We start from the raw sequence: 5,820 nt of genomic DNA, 5'->3' as shown, positions 1-5,820 counted from the left end.
AAAAAAAACGTTTGATTTGTTGGCACAACGAAACAATATGAAGCTGAACGGCGGGAAACGAGGAAGGGTAGCGATCAGAGCGCCACCTTTTTGAAATCCTTTATGCGTTAAACGTTGTGAATTGAGGCATGACAAGCATGACTACATTGTTATCATTGAGAACGAGACATGCAGTATAATTAGTTTTAATATGATTTATCGTCATTATATCTTAACGCACCTTGCATGCATCTTTATTAGCATAACATAATTTGATATTGTGAGGAAGATGTATGTGTTGTACGTTATTTTACGTGCTTGTTTATCATCAGCGCACAATATATACTCTATTATGCTCAAAATAGAAAGCGGTTGCCGCACTATTCGCCAACAACCGGTCTCGTCGCAATATTGCATTGGATAGAGTTTGCAGGCACTATACCTACTACCGGTTACGTGTAAACGTATAAACTTGCGTAAGCTTCGCAACTTCCAAGTTTCAGGGTAAATAATTTAACGTGTGCACACGTGTTCTTTTTTGCGATAATCCCTGCAATTAAACCTAGCGGTAAATATTATCTCATCCAACCTGAGACAGTTCTCACAATTTCGTGCATATGCAAATTTTGTATCAAACATAAACACATCGCATAATATCCGCGTGGTTTATGCTTGTGAAACACTACTAATTAATAAACGAAGAAAATTTATATTTTATAACGTCATAATTAGGGCGATATTATTTCTTGCTTCTATTATTTGCGTGTTTCTCAACCAAATTGGAATTTTATTTTCTGTATTTTTATATTTTTGAAAAATAGAGAAAAAACGTCTAATTAAGACTTATACGTTGAAAAAAATGTCGAGCTGAAATTTATTCAGGTGATGCATGTTTAAATTAATGGGTGTGAGTTTTTTTTGAAGAAACGTTTAATTGGAAAGTAAACGCAATTACCGTAGGCTATGACGTCACGTTTTATATCGTTAGTTTTGCTCTTCGAGAGAGAGAGAGAGAGCTCGAAATAAAATTACATTCAACGCGACGTGACCTCCACCAATCGATCGGAAAAAATTTCAAGTATTGACAATAATCTCGACTTTTCCTCACTGTAAAATCATTTTATTGCCTAACATTACCATAAGGACGAGAATTTCCGTACGACGACGTGCTATCTGTCGTTAGATCCAATTATTTCTCGAACCGTCTCGTGGAAAGAAAATATCTGTAGAAAAGCCGCTACGCGTCTGATAATCGAGGTACTTTGCATCTCGTTCGGAAGGTAAAGATCGACCGAATGAACAGACGGATGAGAGACAGATAGCGCGAAGGCGAGGAAAAAACGCTCACGGCGAAAGAAAGAGAATGCGAGGAAAAAATCGAACTGAGCGGAAAGGGGAATGATTCCACGAGCAGCTGTGAGAAGTCGCGGAGAAAGAAGCGAAGAGAACCGAGTGAAGCAGTAGTTCGGTTATTTAAATCGTCCCGATTGGTCGTCGCTTGATTGGTCAAAGCAATGTAAATGCTTCTTCCATCTTTTCCTCGGCTGCAGTCTACACTATCCTTGGCGACAATTTTGCTAATGCGAATCTCAGCTGCAGAGCCGACGACGGTGATCCTGCGGAAGGGAGAAGAAGGTCTGAAAGAGAAGACTTAGCGTTGGGAATATATATATATATCGCTTTTTTTAGTATTTTTTTTTTGTCCCGCTCTCTTGTCCTTCTTGCTCTGCCGTAAAACGTATTGATTTATATCCATCCCGAGAAAGGATAACGCGGGCGAGATAACGCGTCGCGGATTTTACTATAGATTCTTTCAAGATAGAACACTTTCAGAAACACAATTTTGATGCGCGCCAAATAAAATTGAACAGAAAGCGCGGGATTGAGAGAAAATCGGAAGGAAAACGACTAACCTAAGAAAATAATCTAACGCCAAAAAAGAAACATAAATGATTTAAAAAAAAAACTTAAGTGTAAAATTTCTTATTAAAATTCTACGATATATCGAAGACAGTATCAATTTTCTGTCATACAAATTTACAATTGCCGCGTTTCATGTGTATTGTGGCGATATAAAGAACACGTCGCGAAACGACGGGAGCATCCTCCAGAAATAATTGGCATGTGTGTAAACGGCGGCAATAACAGCAAAGCCGCCGACGTTCGCGCCGCAAATTCCCTGACAAACGATGACAGATTGAGATATACGACGTAGGTTGGCCTTTACTCACCGAGAGATTTTATTAAGGTCCTCCAACGGCGGTGTAATACCGCGCAGAGCCCAGGTTACATAACCCCGGGAATAGATAGCGGCTCCTGGATCCCGAAGAGAAGAGGAAAGAGGAATCCGTGCGCACGCGAAATATCAACCGCCGGCGCGGCGGCGGCGGCGGTGGCGGCGGCAGCGGCGGCGCATCTGCGGGATTGCGCCCTGATAACTGAATTCCGAGAGGACCGTCCTCTCCGGCCGGCGAACGAATCCTTTCCGCCGACTGACAGACGGCGGCGGGCGCGTCGGACTAAAAATAAACGTAAAAATGCTCCACACACCCCGGATCTCCCACTGAAATTCCTTCGCTACCGCGCGAATTTTCTCCCCGGCGCGTCTCGCTGGTTGTTCCTCATCGCTCGTGGCCCGTCGGCCCGATGGTTTTAATTCCGCGGAACTTATCCGCCGTCGAGACTCTCGGGATTGCGCACTTCGGGGAATAGCGAGCGGGCGATAGCGGAAAACTGTAGGAATAATGGAAAGGGATGTGATGCATTTTCGCCGCCGCGACTATTAAGGAACTTGGAGATTATAAGAGAAGATAATAATGCTGGAAGATGTTCCCGGCACTTGTGTCAAAAAAATATTTCAATAATACTTCATGAGTTCTCTCATGAGACAGAGATTTTTTGAGCGATGTATTTTATATAAAAAAAAAAAAAGAGAAAAAAGAAAAAAAAGAAAACTTGTTGAAGCGAAAGGCCTGAAGAAAGTTTTCGATCTTAATGTATCGTTAGTATTAAAATCGAAAACCTTACATCTTCTCTTTGGTGTATGTATTATTTCCCCACTGTGCATTTTATCTCAGAACATAAATTAAGTTTCGCTGCCGAGGAGAAGTTTCTCTCTCGACCAATGGGGGAATTTCGCTATACAAGTTCTAAACACAACTCTCGTAGGATCTGGCCGACGTAACGAGTTCGAGTACAGCTAATGATCTATACACTTGGAACTCCGCGCAGACACCGCGAACACACGGATAATACGAGAGTGCGCGCAATAGGAATAGAGCAAACATTCAATGTTTTTTTCGATTCTAACTAACGAACCACTTCGGAGCCCGGCCGCGTCTAAGCAAACGTCCGTATCGCAGCTTGTTCAAGAATTTATCTGCAACCGCGATGAGCCGTAAGATTCGTACCGTCAAACTCATTAAAAATTATATCAGATATTACATCGACATCTCAACGGGACGTAAACAAGTAACAGAAATCTCGGATTAAAACATCGTTCCGATTCGACGAGCGAGTCAACGCTCGCTTGATGCGTCAACAGCGCGTGATTGAACAAGTTTCCGGAACAAGTTTTCGCAACAAGTTTTCCCGCAGGTCCAGTTGCGAATTCACGATGTCACGTTCAATAGGATATTTTCCGCGAAATCAACAGAGTGATCGATGCCGGCGGCGCGCGTAACCGCGAGTAGTTTATAGCCCTCGCTACTGGAAGGCCAGCCGGTAAGAAGAGAGTTCGAGCAAGGCCATTAATTCGTACGTGTTGGTGTCATCCAAGAACGGATAAGTGCGCCCAACGGAAGATATATATCTCCATTTAGGGAGAGATGGGACTTACTCGTTAAAACCAGACCTTACACCGGTGGAGTGCGCTCTCTCTCTCTCTCTCTCTCTCTTTCTCTCTTTCTCACACTCCTCTCTCTTTCTCTTTCTCTCCCTTTCTCTGCGGCCCTCTTAATAAATCCTCTCGTTGTACTGGCGCGCCGGCGAGTCGGGAGAAAATCGTGGCGCTCCCGCGCCATATTAAGATTATATTCGTCCTCAATTAAGCGCTATATCTTCACCCCTCCGGCTTGCTCCCGGATGGTACAACGGAACGAGCTGTCGTTACCCTCGTACGCGAATAATCTCGATAATATCCGTGTCACCGCCGCGATGCTTTAATTAAAAATCGTTGAATTTGTTACAATTATAGAAGATTACGATAGAAATAGACGACGATATGTGTCGCGATAATGACTCACGTGCATGATCACGGTCATGTGTGTCAGCACCGTTTTCATGAGAGAATTTTAAAGTCCTAACGAAAGAAAGAGAGAGAGAGAGAGAGAGAGAGAGAGAGAGAGAGAAAGAAAGAAAGAAAGAAAGAAAGAAAGAAAGAAAGAAAGAGAGAGAGAATCCGCAAAGCTGTGTTGCGAAAATATCACGCCGCGTCAATAAATCGCGGATAAACAGATTCACAAGCCGGTATCTCGAAATAATCCGATTATTAGTATTATTTCGATAAACGGCAAATTGGCATTCTAATTAGTATAATTGAGGATGAAAAGTAGAGTCAACGACCCAAATAACTGAATTTGTACAAAACCCAGCGGCATTACACAAGATTACTCACTTTTTCCATTAAAACTTTGAAAAGTCGGGTAAAGCACACTCTCAATCTCTTTTGGTTTTCTTTGCCTTTAAATACCCTCCCTCTAAAGACAAACGATCCGAGAAAGAAACGTAGCGCACGCTCTTTTATCGCGACTTTATCTCGTTATAGAAATTTTCTTCTCGAGGATACTCAAATCTCAGAGCTTATTTGCTTTTTAAAAGAAAAAAAAATTGCCCTTCCTCTCTCCCTCCCTCTCAAATCAGATCCGCGCTAATATATTTGCACCCTTCGTCTGCGGTCGGGATACGAACTTAATACATTCGTATCCGCTCTCCGGTACCTTATCGAATCTCTGACGGATTTGATTTCGTCAGAAACGCTGAGGTGATTGAATCGAGGGTTTCGGAGCCAATCTTGAGGTCACGGTGGCAACGGCCGATCGATATATATATATATGTATATACATATATATATGTATATGCGCGCCAAGATTGCTATACGCGCGGTCGTTCGGATCAGCGACTAAAACGCGACGGCTTATACATATACATAGAATAATCTCTAGTAATCCCGTTTATTGTATAAAGAGAGAAACACCTCGCGCCGTCTTGCTTAATGATGCCGCACGTGAGGGGACTCTCCTGATTGCGGAACAATCACCGGTCGCAGGACGCCGACCATAATACCGAGCAGAATAACATTACAACGATTCAGTTACGGTTAGTTAGTGATAGCCCGTAATAACGTCTATAAGCTGCTGATTGGACCGCCCGGTGCGATCTGGGTCCGCGATACGCTCCCAATCGGGATAATGTTCCGCCAACGCAGTTAGCTTCACGAGCATATAAACGATATTGATTATGACTTCACTGCGGTCAATAATTGTTGTATGACCGATAGCTGTCGCAACCTGTTATTACTGCTAAGTGATTGTAATTAATGATTAATGATAATATTTGTAGGTCGTCTAAACAATAACCTGAAAATTCGGTCATGTCGTTCATCAAGAACGTGAGTCTGTCTTTCAGAATTGAGTTTCTATATGTATAACATGTATACATACACATATATGAATTTGTTGCGAAATAATTTAATCTCGGTATTATATACCCGAGTCGAAATTTTGATGCTACTTTCAAACTTTTGAAGATACTTTGAACCTATTTAACTGACCAATATACTTATTTAAACCTACTTTGACACTTATATTCATTTACTCCTCTTTTGAACCTTTAATTCTATAA

At 42.1% G+C, this 5,820-nt stretch overlaps 1 protein-coding gene across 6 annotated transcripts in view; it reads left to right on the top strand.

The window, feature by feature from the left end:
• LOC109863569 overlaps positions 1 to 5,820 on the top strand; it is a 240,012-nt gene that overhangs the window by 183,971 nt on the left and 50,221 nt on the right. The gene's annotated exons all lie outside the window — the stretch shown is intronic.

This window comes from Pseudomyrmex gracilis, unplaced genomic scaffold (assembly GCF_002006095.1).
Source record: "Pseudomyrmex gracilis isolate BER0280 unplaced genomic scaffold, ASM200609v1 scaffold_0, whole genome shotgun sequence".
NCBI lineage: Eukaryota > Metazoa > Arthropoda > Insecta > Hymenoptera > Formicidae > Pseudomyrmex > Pseudomyrmex gracilis.
This window is presented reverse-complemented; position numbering and strand designations above follow the sequence as displayed.